The sequence below is a fragment of the Daktulosphaira vitifoliae genome, unplaced genomic scaffold (assembly GCF_025091365.1).
Source record: "Daktulosphaira vitifoliae isolate Bord-2020 unplaced genomic scaffold, ASM2509136v1 Scaffold_4, whole genome shotgun sequence".
NCBI lineage: Eukaryota > Metazoa > Arthropoda > Insecta > Hemiptera > Phylloxeridae > Daktulosphaira > Daktulosphaira vitifoliae.
In genome coordinates, this window is record NW_026099575.1 from 40,782,602 (window position 1) to 40,798,037 (window position 15,436).

General features: G+C 26.3%; 1 protein-coding gene and 1 long non-coding RNA gene across 3 annotated transcripts in view; one reads left to right on the plus strand and one right to left on the minus strand.

Annotated features, from left to right (window-relative positions):
• Window positions 1–15,436, minus strand: part of LOC126903802 (uncharacterized) — a 30,453-nt gene that overhangs the window by 7,533 nt on the left and 7,484 nt on the right. The window lies entirely within an intron of this gene.
• Window positions 12,826–14,852, plus strand: LOC126903804 (uncharacterized). The gene is made up of 2 exons (XR_007703606.1): window positions 12,826–13,140; window positions 13,204–14,852. It is a non-coding gene; the product is annotated as an uncharacterized LOC126903804 (long non-coding RNA).

The following is a 15,436-nucleotide window of genomic DNA, read 5'->3' on the forward strand; positions in this document are numbered from 1 at the left end:
GGAACATTTTCAAAAATTAAGTTGAAAAAGTTATTTTTTGTAAAAAAGTTACTATTTTAAATCCTCCCAGTGAGCAGAATAAGTGTTAGATTTTCAAAAAAAATTATATCAAATGAAAGGGAAATATCTAAGGTTTCAATACAAAAAAATATTATTTTTATTTGTTCATTTTTGAAAAAGTTAAGGGAGTTTTAAGTACAAAAAACATTCCGATAAAAGGTGATTTTTATCGTAAAAATTACATTTTTTTTTTAATTTCGACAGCCATTTGCACATAGAAGATAACGTGTCGGGACAAATTTTTTTTTTTCATTTGATAGTACATAAAATAAGCTTTAATTTGATATATGTTTAAAGAACGCAGTAATTCCGGAACATTTTCAAAAGTTCAGTTGAAAAAGTTCTATTTTTTATACAATGTTTCAAAGTTTGAACCCCCCCTATATAAAGGGAAATTGTCCAATTTTAATAAAAAGTATGTCAAATGAAATATGTACTTATAATGTATTTAGAAAAAAAAAATTTGTGCTGATATATACATTTTTCAAAAAATTATAGCATTTTTAAGTTGAAAATTTAAAATTTAAAATCTAAAATTTTAACACAAAAATAGTGTTTTTTTAACTACGGCAGCCGTTTAAATGTAGAAAAAAAATGTCGGGACAAATTTTTTTTTTTCATTTTGTAGTACATAAAATAAGCTTTAATTTGATATATGTTTAAAGGACGCAGTCTTTCCGGAACATTTTCAAATATTAAGTTGAAAAAGATAGTTTTTGTAAAAAAGTTGCTATTTTAAATCCCCCCCATGAGCAGGTTAAGTGTTAGATTTTCAAAAAAATGATATCAAATGAAAGGAAAATATCTAAGGTTATAGTATAAAAAAAATTTATGTTGATTTGTTTATTTTTTAAAAATTTATGGAAGTTTTAAGACAAAAAAATGCAAAAATTGACAAAATTTACCGATTTTTAAATTTGTAATTCTTTTGGATATTTCCCCCATTTGCGGGGAACAAGGGAATATTTTCTATTTTTAAGGGTAATGTCTTCAACTAGATACGATTTGTGATCTTTTGACGTATTTTTGAAAGAAATCGGTCCAGTGAGAGCTGAGAAAAAGTGGCAACAGACATAAAAAAAAAAAAAAAAAAAAAAAAAAAAAAAAAAAAAAAAAAAAAAAAAAAAAAAAAAAAACACATCATAGTAAAATTAATACCTTCTCCGCTTCGCATCGAAGCTAAAAAACAAGTAATTGTTGCGAATATTTGAGTTATTCTTGTATTTTTTATAACAATTGCTGAGTATTCATTGTGAAAACATCTAATGTGCGCCAATAGTTTTTTTTTAAAAATTTTTTTCTTAAAACTACTATAACTTTTTCATAAACTAACATAAGTCATAATAATTTTTCTTTTAATTTGACTATTTACATGCCCACAAGGGAGATTGAAAATAGAAACTTTTTACAAAAGTCAATTTTTCCAACTTAACTTATGAAAATGTTCCAGATATACTGCGTCGTTTAAACATATGTTAAATGTTATCACTTACATTTTATACTATAAATGAAAAAATATTTTGTTCTGACACCTTATCTTCTATGTGCAAATGCATGCTGAAATTGAACAAAAACTATAATATTTCTGTAAAAAATCACCTTAAACTCTGGTTAATACTCAACTCTGGTTATGGACTAGAACTTAATAAGATTATAATAATTAAAATAAAAGTCTATTCTTAACTTCGTAATATATAATATTTCGTATATAAGGCGAATTAGATATGAATGACCCTTATAACATTAAAAACTATCATTTCAATGTATTATTTATTTATATTTATATTTATTTATTTAAAGTACGTTAAAAACATATAATTATTATGGATTTCGGAACGATGAATCAGAAAAGATATTTTTTCATTCAAACAAAAATAAAATTGAAGAATTATTTTTTAATTTTAATTTTTAAAATGATGAATTTTTTAAATTAATAAATTAATTTACCGATAAATTTATTGAAAAAATTAATTATTAAGCTAGTAAGAAGACTGACATATAGAAAATTGTATACGTGTAATGTAAATGAAAAAATATTATTGTATTATCAAGGTAAATTCATTATAAATGAATTGTTCACACTGTTAATAACAACTGAATATGCTACAAGAATTTGTGACGTGTTTTATTTTACATTACATAGTACGCCATCAATTAGTCAACCACTTAATATTGTAATGAGAAAAAAATAACTAATTTTTTAATTTAAACTTTATTACTTGACATAGGTATTTTATTATAATAAGTGTATTTCTCATACATTACGTATAAAATCAATTAATCAGAATGAATTATAACATCTTTGTATTTATCTTGGCAGTGAACGTATCGAGTCAACAGAAAAAGTATGATAAAGGGTATGCAATTAACTTTTTAAATTCATTTTTACAAAAAACCAGGTGGGAATTTTTATCAGATTCAAGTATGCGTGACCATTTAAGCAAGTGTCGGGTTTTCACGGATGATCTACTAATACATAAATATAATTATAGTAAAGATCCGATCGTCGATCAAAATAATGTTAATCAAAAGTTAAGAGAAACAATGGTACTTATTAATCATGTGTACATAAGATGTTTAGATTGGATTGTTTATCACGTAAAGCGTATTATTACTGCTTGTTTTTCGAAAAATTATATTAAGACTTCAGTAGATTACCCGTATTGTATTAGTTTATTATTACCAAGTATTGAGATTTGCACAAATCTCATTTCACGTTTTATTAGTGCAATACATTTTCTAATGAATTTGTTAAATATTAAAACCAATCCATTTGCTTTAGATGAATTAATAAAATTTGTTAGATTGATAAGCAGAGAAATAAATGAAGATGACGATGCATATGTGATTCGAATGCATTATAAATTCTATGATGAGTACAGAGTGAGTAATTGTAATTTTGTCCAAATATTTCAAAATTATTGCATTGGTCAAAGATATGGTGATACAAATTGTGAGAAGGACGATCTTAATAGGTATATAAATAAAAATAAATTATCAAAAACGTTTCAAATGTATGAATTTATGGAAGTTATCTTAAGAAATGGTATCGAAGATAAGGAAAAAATGTTGTACTCTAATCTGGGCTTTTTTTATGATAAAGTAAAAAATGAAACTTCTTATGTTCATGGATGCGAAATTCAAAAGAAAAAAAAAGATTATTATGGTTTTAATTGTTAAATTGTTAGCGACTCAGCTCTAATAAACGATTTTTAACACATGTAAAATTAAAAAATTTAAATATATCCATAAATTTGAATTAATAACTGTATCAACATTTTTATCAGGATTAGCAATAAACATGTATAAAATGTTTTTCGTTACATGTAATAAACATTACGTATAATAATTTTAAGACTTTCATTCTCCTTTTATAGTGCTGGGACAAAAAAAACCCTCGTCAAAAATCAAAAAATTTCAATGAATATTTCAGGATTTTTTTGGATTATCTCTAGACAGGTTTGGTAAAAATTTCAGGTTTTAAATCGAAAAACTTTGGCGTGTGTGATCGTTTCCGATTAAAATTTTAAATACTCACGATGTACTAAAAAAAACGTTCTCATCTTCGCAAATAATTCTACTAGAATAACGTCACCCCGAGCTCATTCGTTAAAAAAAAAAACATTGAAAATCAGAAATTTTTAATTAATTTTTCCAGCATTTGTTAATTTTTCAATATTTTGATAATACGATTTTAAGTAAAATTTTAAAACCATATCAAACAGATTTTAGAATTTTATAATCGTGTACAAACAACACTGCAATAATATTATTAAAACATTCGTCATACTTATACAATTCTCACGTGCCATTACTTCACGGCTTTATTTCTTCTATAAAACTATTAAGTTTGAAACCTAACAGATGCCGCCGTCGAGGAAGTTCGTTTTATTTTGTGAACGGTTTGTACAAACGATGTATGATACCGACTTATGTGTGTGCGTGTAATATTTTTTTTTAATACCACGATAAAATACATCCATCAAAACAAATGTTTGTTTTCATATTACTCGAATAGAATGTTTAAGGCAAACGTTGATACTATGTATTTAGTCTAGATAAAGTACTTATATCTACTAATACATTGTCCTATTAGTAAAGAAAGACAAGCCCTTTCGATAACTTTGAGAAAAACGTAATTTTTTTTTAGAAAATATTTATCAAAAATCTTTGATACCTTGGCCTCTCAATACCGAGTATTGAGAGTTCCGAACTACTTATTACACTTTTTATCAGAGCAATAAACTTCATAAAGACTTTGTTAAATATCAAAACTAAGTTTTACAAAAAATGTGGCACGGCACGCGTCGCTTCGTTATACACGATGCCCCGCGACTCGTGCCACCTTTATCAGCCGTCGCCCTACTATGAGTATTTGACTGACCAACACCGCGTGCCATACGCTACGGTGCAAAGTCCAGCAAGTGCCTCACGGCCGACGACGACCCGACGCAAATGATGAGAGTGTCTTCCTCCCGTTGTGAAAGCGACAACGTCGACCAACCGATCTGTCATAAAAAAAAGAGTTAAATGGATAAGGGTGTTTTTGTCATAAAAGAAAAGTATGGTAATGGGATATGGATATTAATTATAATAACATAACGAATGAAAAGAGATTATTATAATGAAGGATGATGAAGGAAATAAAATAAGTGGCCATATGTGTGATATTTATATTTTTTATAATTAAGAAAGAGGAATAATAATAGAATGTAGATGTTATATATAGATGTTATAGTTAACGGATTGTTGAAGTACGTTTAGCTACAAGGTGAAAATATAGCATACAAAATATAGAATATATAGAAAAAATAAATATAAATATATAGAAATATATATAAATATAAATATATAGAAAAGCAAAGTGATGTTTGAAAATTTATTAATAGAATGATAATTTGAAATAGAAAAATTATTGTGATTAATTAATAATGATCACACATATATTATCAACAACACCACTCGTACCAGTTGGTAGTGCTGACTGCGAGTCATGTCAATAAATATTTCGAGTAGTATAGGAATCACAAGTGGGTTTTCTATTTTCGAAAGAGAATCTTTATTAGTATTGACAATACATGTAACCCACTCAAAGATTGTTTTTTTTATGTCATTTACTATTAAATTAAAAACTCAAACATTTTATTAAATTAAAAATATGTGTTACCATTTAAAAAAACAAAGTTGACCCCCTTACAATGCATAAGGGATGAACTTAAAAAGTATTACATAGTTAATAATACAAGAATAATGTGTAACTAAAGATAATAAAAAAAAAAAATTTTTTAAATTATTATTATTCTATAAGTAATTGAATGGGTTATGATAAAAAAATCACTCTGTATACTTCAATTTTCTATGTAAAATTGTATTTTATCAAGCCACTTCTCGCATTCGTTGAAAGTTCATAAGGTGAAGTAGTAGTGAGAAAGATTGACAATTGTTATGCCCTTTTATATTAAATTTAATTCATCTATATATGCAAGAAGTGTCACGACCTTTTACTATTATCTGTTTATTACTCAACTGTGTTATTTATTACATATTAGATCACTTAAAATAGATGATTTGTCACAAATAAATAATTTCTTATAGTTATTACATTAGATTTGTATCAATGCATTTTTAGAAATATTTCTCGGAATGGTTTAAAGGATTGACATGAATTATATATATTTGATTTGATGACTAATAGACAATAATTTATAGACTACTGAATAATGAGTGGTGTAACTTTAATACAATTTTTCAGTGCAATATATATTCTATTGGAATTGTGAATAAGCAAACAAATTTGTTTTTATTTACATTTTAAGGTTGTTTTTTTGTTTATATTTCTATTTTACTAGTTTTATAAAAAAAACATGTCTTTATCCAGATGAAAATTAATAAAAGACACGGCACCGCCCGTCGCTCTAGGCTGGCGCTCACCCGTGTCTCTCGCGATATCAGCCGTCCAGCTATTAATATGACAATCGGTTGTCTCCCCGCCAATGACACCGAGATAAGGCCGCCGCCGAGTATAGTTTCGGATATTGCGTTCTGTTTCGTTTCCGACTTACACCGTAACTGGTTTCGCTGTGCACGAGTTTTTTTTCCTTTATGTGGATTGTGAAATAATTTATACAGCAGTTATCTAATTACTATTTTTTTCGTGTCTAATTTTCCTTTCTGTGCCGGTAGCCGTGTGCGGAACTCTACTCTTAATAACTAAAATATAGAAATATATATATATAATATTATTTGAAGAACGTAATCTTAGCTTATTTTTTTTTTGTGTGTGGTACTCAACCGTACATAGGGATACGTGGTGATAACTGTGTTCGACCGTTCACTAGGATACGCATTATAATATAAATTTTATCTGAACATAACCACTAAAAATAAAATTGTTTTTCTTTTAGCTAGTTTTAATTTTGTTTGATTTTGCTCAACTCTGGTTATAGGACTAGAATTTAATAAGATTTATATATTTGAAAAAAGGTCCATTCTAATTTCGTGGAATAAACGTCTAACGTATAGTATTTTTCATTTTGCAAAAACGCTGATTGAAAATTTTTAATATCAACTTTGTACTGACTTTTTGAAAAATATGAACATCGAGACAAACTTTTTTAGGATTACGTTAGATATAATTTTTCGTATTTAGGGTGAACTAGATGAAACTGACTCTTATATCTTATTACACGAATATCATTTGGCTGTAATTATTATTCATTTTGCGGCATTTTTACACTACATTTATTGCGGATTTTGGTTCGATAAATAAGAAAGGAATATTTTTCATTCAAATAAATGGTGAAACTGACGAATTATTTTTTACTTTTGAATTTAAAAATAATGAATTTTATAAATCGAATATTTAATTTTTATATAAATTCATTAACCAATTACCTTTATTAGAATAAATAATTATTTGGAAAGTAAGAATACTGAAATTTAAAATGTAGTATATATGTAATGTAAACAAAAAAAATTATTGTTTTATCAGGGTAAATTTATTATGAATGAATTGTTCACACTGTTCATAACAACTGAACAGGTCACGACAATTTGTGACGTGTTTTATTTTACATTACATAGTACGCCATCAATTAATCAACTAGTTAATTTTACGTTTAGAAAACATAATAAATATTCTTAATCAAACTTAATTTTATTACATACGTTTTTTTAGAAACACATTTTATCATTAATTGCGTATTAAATTACTTAATAATAATGAATTATAACATATTTATATTTATCTTGGTAGTCAAAGCAACGAATGCACAGAAAAAATATGACAAAGGGTATGCAATTAATTTTTTAAATTCATTTTTACAAGCCAATAATTGGAACATTTCAACATTAAAAAATGTTTATGACCATTTAAGCAAGAGTTCGTTTTACGCGACTGATAGATTTTTAAATAAAAAAAGTTGTAAAGGTTACATTGTTGATGAAAAAAATGTTAATCAAAAACTAAGGGAAACAATGTTAATTATTAATCAAGAGTACGCAATAAGTTTAGCACGGATCTTGAATCACGTAAGATACATAGCAAGTGATTGTATTAGATTAAAAATTTTCTTTACCCCAGAAGAGCACGAGCATTGTGTGAGTTTATTATTACCAAATATTGAGAGTTCCAAAAAACTCATTACATGTTTTATTAGTGCAATAAAATTCCTTATGAATTTGTTAAATATCAAAACTAACCCATTTATTTTAAAAGAATTAATAAAATTTATTGGTTTGATAAGCAGAGAAATAAATGAAAATGATAATTCATATGTGGACAAAATTGAAAATAAGTTAAAACACGAGTACGTAGGGAATGATAGTAATATGAATGTAATAGTTAGAAATTATTTAATTAATAATCGTGATATTAGTATAAATTATAGTGATAACGCTTTCGAAAAATATAAAAACGATAACAATTTACCCGATACGTTCGAAACGTATGAATTTGTAGAAGTTAACTTAAGAAATGGAATTCAAAATATGAACAAAATATTGTATACTAATCTGGGCTTTTTTTATGATGAAGTAAAAAATGAAACTTCTTATGTTCATGGATGCGAAATTCAAAAGAAAAAAAAAAGATTATTATGGTTTTAATTGTTAAATTGTAAGCGACTCAGCTCTAATAAACGATTATTAACATATGTAAAATTAAAAAAATTAAATATATCCATAAATTTGAATTAATAACTGTACCAATATTTTTATCAGGATTAGCAATAAACACGTATAAAATGTTTTTCGTTACATGTAATAAACATTACGTATAATAATTTTAAGACTTTCATTCTGCCTTAATGATTTATAAAGTCAATTTACGAAAACCATTTAATTTCAAAAAATCAGCACCTGATTTTTATGTACGAAATATTATAATAACTCTACGTATTTTAATAACGTACCTTAATTTTTATTAAATTGATATGTTTCATTAAGAGATTGACATTGTCGCAGTGGGATCCGTAAGAATCACGGGCTTAACAACCACGCGGACCCTATTTAATTCAGTGGGGGTGGCAACAGGTAACACTGCTCTTAGCCGGTCATGGCTCTGGATAGTTGAGACCGGTTATATTTGCTTGCTCACAGCGAATAGGCCCTCATAACTCAGCCATACCAAGTGAAAGGATTGCTAACTTGTCACAGTGTAGTTATCCGAAAGATAAAGTGGGATCCTCTATGACACCATAGAGTATAGAGACTTATTACAGTATCGAGTTGTGCTGTGATGGACCTTTACTAACGAATTTGGGACGAACAGGGACCCTACGGACAACCTGTCGGAACAAGCACGTGGCGGCTCTTCGCAGAAGAATCGTCAAACTTGAAAGTCTCAATGCGAAAAACGAGACAATATTTTTCGTTTTATTGTACTTCTGAGATAGATCTTAAATCTTTTACAAATTTTGATGATTAACAGCTCCTTTTGTAAAAGAATTAATTATTTTAGTGAAGGTGCTTCGATTCAATACAAAAATAAAAAACGTTTATTAATCTGTGTTTTAATATTAATGTAGACGAAATTGATTTTAATACAAAATGACATTTTTTACTTTATGTCATGGTAAAAACGCTAACTTTAGAGTTGATGGGAGAGCAAAAAAAAATAGTAACAAAATTTAACTTGACTCGAAGAACCGTTACTAAAATAATTCAATTTTTTTCCAAACAGAACTGTTAATTTGATGTCTTGTGTAAGGTGATTTTAAAATATAAGAACAGAAACGTTATTATGTTTTATGTGATAGGCTTAAGGTAAATCGGCATTCTAGTACGATGCATAATATTTGTGAGCATATGTTATTTTATTATGTAAGAAATCGTCAATTTTTATTTTTAATTATCACAGAAAAATGATTATTATTCATAAGTTTTTTTAATAACTTCGTCAAAAAACTTGTAATCAATTTTTTCTTTCTACAAAACATCTAAAAAATTTAATTTCAAACAACTTATTCATAACATGAAATTTTTTTTAAAACTTAAATGGTACATCATTTTTTAAATTTCCGAAATATATGAATATTTACTGGTTAACATAATGTTTATGGAAATTTTGACTTTTAGGAGATAAATATTAAACTTATGAGTTTTTTGCTAATAACCTCTTTTATGTAAAATAATTACATACATAATTTCTTTCTTATAAACTTTTACGTAAAAATCATACACTTTGAGATAAATTACAATAACTGAAAAACTACCCTTTTGATCAAATTTTCAACCCTTTTGCGGCACGTGTTAATGTCAACCTATCGGGATAAACTTATGCATAGCTTCTTTTTACACGTAGTAGAACAATTTTTTGGCACGCGTTAATCGAATTTTGAAAATTTGTATTTTAAGGACTACTTTATTACATATTTATACTATAGTTTCGTTATTTAAAATCACGCAGTCTGATAATAATTTTTTGTTTAAACATTGGATTCACGCTGTATTTTGATTTACCCATTTGAATCACTATGAATAAAAATCATTTTTTTTTGGTTAATATATTTGAATCACTCTGTATGATAATAATTTGTTGGATTATCCATTTGAATCACTAAGTATATTGAAATATAGTTTTTTTTTTTTAAAAAACTATACAATTGACGAATTATTTTATAGTTTTGAATTTTAAAATAATCACTTTTATAAATTGGAAAATTTATATAAATTTATTTACCAATAAATTTATTGAAATATTATTGTTTTGTCAGAATAAATTTATTATAAATGAATTGTTCACACTGTTAATAACAACTGAACAGGTCACGACAACTTGTGACGTGTTTTATTTTACATTGCATACGCCTTACTTAACGAACTAGTCAATTTTACAATTAGAGAAAAATAAAAAAATAAATTAAACTTAATTACATAACATAAATGTTTTAAAATAACAAATTGTTTTTTTCATTAATTACGTATTAAATCACTTAATAAAAATGAATTATAACATCTTTATATTTATCTTGGCAGTCAACGCAGTTAATGAACATAAAAAATATGATAAAGGGTATGTAGTTAATTTTTTAAATTCATTTTTACAAGAAAACAAGTGGAAAATTGAACCAGCGCAAAGTGTGTATGACGATCTAAGCAAGAGTAGAATTTACTTTCAGAAACTAGTATTTGATAAAGAAAGTTATTTCAAAGATTACCTCGTGGATAAAGATAATGTTAATCAAAAATTAAGAGAAGCAATGTTGCTTATTAATTATGAGTACACAATAAGCTTATTATGGATCATGAATCACATAAAACACATTGCTATTAATTGTATTGCGAAACAAAAGAGCCGTACAACTTCAGAAGATCGCACGCATTGTGTGAGTTTATTATTACCAAATATTGAGAGTTCCAAAAAACTCATTACATGTTTTATTAGTGCAATACATTTCCTAATGAATTTGTTAAATATCAAAACCAACCCATTTATTTTATACGAATTACTAAAATTTATTAGGTTAATAAGGAGAGATATAAATGAAAATGACAATTCATATGTGGAAACCATTTATAATAATTTACTATACGAATACGTAGGGAATGATAATAATTTGAACAAAATATTTCGAAATTATTACATTGATAAACGCAAAACTTGTTTAGATTATCCTGTAAGAGATCTTGAGAATTATATATACAGAAATAATTTATCTAATACGTTTGAAATGTATGAATTTGTAGAAGTTAATTTAAGAGATGGTATTGAATATATGAAAAAAAAATTATATACTAATCTAGGCTTTTTTTATGACGAAGTAAAAAATGAAACTTATTATGTTCATGAATGGAAAATTCAAAAGAAAAAAAAAAGTTTATTTAGGTTTTAACTGTTTATTTGTGAGAGACACGGTGTTTCTATCAAATGATTTTTAATATATGATAATATAAAAAGATAAAATAAATTTATAAATTATATTTACTTGCGTTTAGTTAGTTTATATACTGTATCAACATTTTTATTAGGATTTGTAATAAACACGTATAAAATGTTTTTTATTGCATGTAATTAACGTATAATAGTTATAAATTTTCATTGTTCTTTAATAATTTACAAAATTATAAAGCCTATTTAATTGCTCATGAGAACGATTTTATTTTAAATAATAAGATTGGTTTGCATAAAATGTGCAACTGATATTTATGTACAAAATAGTATAATAAGTCAATGTATTTAATTAAAAATATGATTTTAATAATGCACCATAAATCAGTTTTATCCATACAAACAATTAAAATCATTCATTTTTAATACTTTTAAAGTATATTGTCGAATTATATTTGATATTATATAATTTTACTTTGAATTTTATTAATTTTTTATTTTATTTGTGTGTGCTACTACCAGTCTATAACATTCCAAATTTTTTCGTAACATGTTGCTATATTTTTAACAATGGATGAAATAAAAAATTTACTGTAGATAGTAATTATAAAATTTCCTGATTGCATATTAATATTAACAATACCATTTTCTATATTTAATGATGTCAATTTCAAACTTCCAAATTGAGCTAAAAGTTATTGTAATAAATTCATTTTTTTTTATTATAAACTCTCACTTTAAAGGACAAAAAAAAGTAGGTTCAAAATGATTACTTTTAACATATTAAAAATCAAAATCAATAATAATTTGGAAACAATTAATTATAAAAATTATATAATATATAAGTAAAAGAATTACTAATCTGGATATAGTTAAGGAAATAGAAGTTGATGTTGCTTTTGTTATTATCCGCCAATTTCTTAAAATTAAACACTATCTACATATTTGAATCGAATCGTTTCTTATGATAGTGATTTTAATCACTATCAGATTAAATCTATACTGTACCCAACTATGCCACGTCCCCACTGTGCTGGGTTCTTATTAAATAGTTTTCTCATTAATTGTTTCTCTTATTAATTATTAATTCTCCTATTTAATTTTTATTAATGGTTTATCACGCAATAGATTGTTGGAGATTCGAAAGCATAGATTAAATTTTACTTACCTTATGTCCTGTGTAGTGCAATAATATTTCAAGTAATTCAATGTTTATTTTGGTATTAAACGCACTACGTATACGATTTACAGTATACGTCATATAGTCCATATAATTACTTACAAGAACGATTCAAGATTTTAAATAATATAATTTAATTACACAAAGTTTACGACTGATTTTACTTGTAAAAGATTCTAAACACTCTATATTTTATTATAGATATAATTTTATTTTTTAATTATTAATTTTTTACATCTGTTGAACAGTATTTTTTTTTTTTAGAAAGTATATTTTATTAAGAGATCGACACCAATATTGCCTAAATATTTCTCCGGTCTGGCCAAAACAAAATTCAGAAATATTTATATCTATGTAAAAAATGTATCAAGGCGGAATCGTGGTGGCCCAATGTGTCCCGGAGCTAGCACCTTGAAAGGATGCGGCACAATAATTACCAAGACAAAAATTAATAAAATAAAAATAAAAATAAATTATAAGATGGGGACTTGGGTTTTTGTATAAAGTGTGAACCTGATGTTGTGGTTCTATCGGAGTCGTATGGTTCGAGGATTTAGAACGATAAAGACAAGTAGATATAAAAATATATGTTAAGTTACTCTTATAGAGGTATAATAAACTTTTGTCTGATTAGTTTCTGATGTCCTAACTAAGAGGCAACGAAACGGCGAAGCCAATTCACGAATACCTCGGCAACGAGACGGCAGAGCTAGTCCACGAATACCATATAACGTAATTATGTATAATTTCTTTAACCAACCAGTCAAAATTGACACTTTAAAATATTATTTTAATAAATGATCTATTGCTTTGTCATCCTTTGCTCAAACTTATTTACTCCAAATAATTGGGATAACATAAAATTACTTACTTCTTTTATTATTGCAAATTGCTTGTAAAATGATTTGATAATTATCTCGATATGTTTATATATGCTTAAAAGTATTTAATTCGCACTTCGTCAAAAGATAAATAATTAAAACAAGTTCTTTTCATATATAAATAAAACGCGTAAAAGTTAGCCGACAACAACACAGGGCTGTGACTGATAATTATTTCTTTTTATTCTTATTTTAATTCGGAGAAAACGGACTCTCTCGCTCGCTGTCACTCCTTCGAGTCTCTCTGGAGTCTCTCCATGACTCTCCCTAGTCTGAAAAGATTTCAGTGCTTTTTATAGTAAAATGATAGTACCCCCAATCCAGGGATATTGTTGTCAGCGCTTTTAGTAATCTTTTTAGTTAATTGTATTAATTATACATTACATGATTATTATATTCAGATAACATATTTAACAATTGATAAATTGACATATATATATATAAATAATAAGAAATTGTGTTGAACATCGTATTTGTTATGACAGATAAATTATTTGTTTGTTTACAAGTTATTTAAAATACAGATTATACATTTTTCATTAATAATGTAAAATGCGCAATGCAAAGCATTGAGCATATTACGACAATACACATAGTCCAACATATTTATTAATAAATTAATTTAATTCTCAGTATTGACTGAGGAAATTGTGACCTTTAGATCTGTCCGCCGGCGCGATGTTCATTAGAATAAAGACATTAAAGTCAAAGACTTGCTACCTAATAATAAAAGCTCACAATATATGTTTATTATTAAATAAAATTTAATATTGTGATCTTGTATAATCATAATATGTGACATACATGTACAAATGATAACATCATATTTGAAAGGTTACAATTATAAAAAAAATCAAACTATTTGGCCGCAACGAAAAATTTGTAACTTTCATGGCGCATTGAGTAGAAAGGGTCGCCAACCCACTTGGCGAGACACTGTATTGTCGGACCACAGTAGGATTTAAAAAAAAATTAAATATTGTTAATTAAAAGCAATTTAAGATAAAAAAAAAGAAATATAAAATTAATAAAGATTAAAGTTGATGTCCGTTGAGTCGTTGATAGTAGATGTACACCAAAACCTCGTGACAGTTGTCACATAACCATAATAATGGTTATAATGAGGAATGACCTAATACATGGCCATTACCCGTACCTTATAAACTAAGGGGAGTTGATTTTTGAAAGGAAAAAAGATAAACAAATACACGAGTCCATTGAAGATGGAACGCGCAAAAAAAAAATAAGATAATAGTTAAGTTAAATTTAGGGGACTTTATTAAAAAAAAAAATTAAGTTACTACGAGGCAAAAAACCGAACGGTCAAAAAACCTCGTCTACAAATTAAAGAAGAACAGAGAGAAATAAAAAAAAAAACAGATATTAATAAAAAAAAATACTAGTAACACCTACACTTTTACAATTAGATAATACAATGAACGTTTTCGGGTACCCACCGGCTATTAATCACGGCCTTACCGCTAAGCACAGTACCGCAAATTCAAATTGTATGTANACGTTTTCGGGTACCCACCGGCTATTAATCACGGCCTTACCGCTAAGCACAGTACCGCAAATTCAAATTGTATGTACATTATGGAAAAAGTAGTTGGTTATTACTAATTAATAATTTTATGAGATAATGGGCCTCAAACCCTGATTTTTACCCATAAGATGGTTGAGCTAATTTTAAGTTAAAATTTTTAATCATTCAGTAGTTTGATTCCTTTTTTCTCTGTTAAAATTTTAGATTCTCAATACATACCCACAATAGTTACACAAAAAGTAATTTATTTGGTTATTTGATGTTTATAAAATATTTTTCTATTAAATTGTTTAATATTTTTACTAATTATATTTAAATTTGTTAATTATTATTGAAATAAAGAGTAAATTTGAAATCTAAAAAAATTATTTTTTAGCTTCGATGCGAAGCTGAGAAAGTATTGGTTTTACTAAGATGTGTTTATTTTTTTTTTTTTTTTT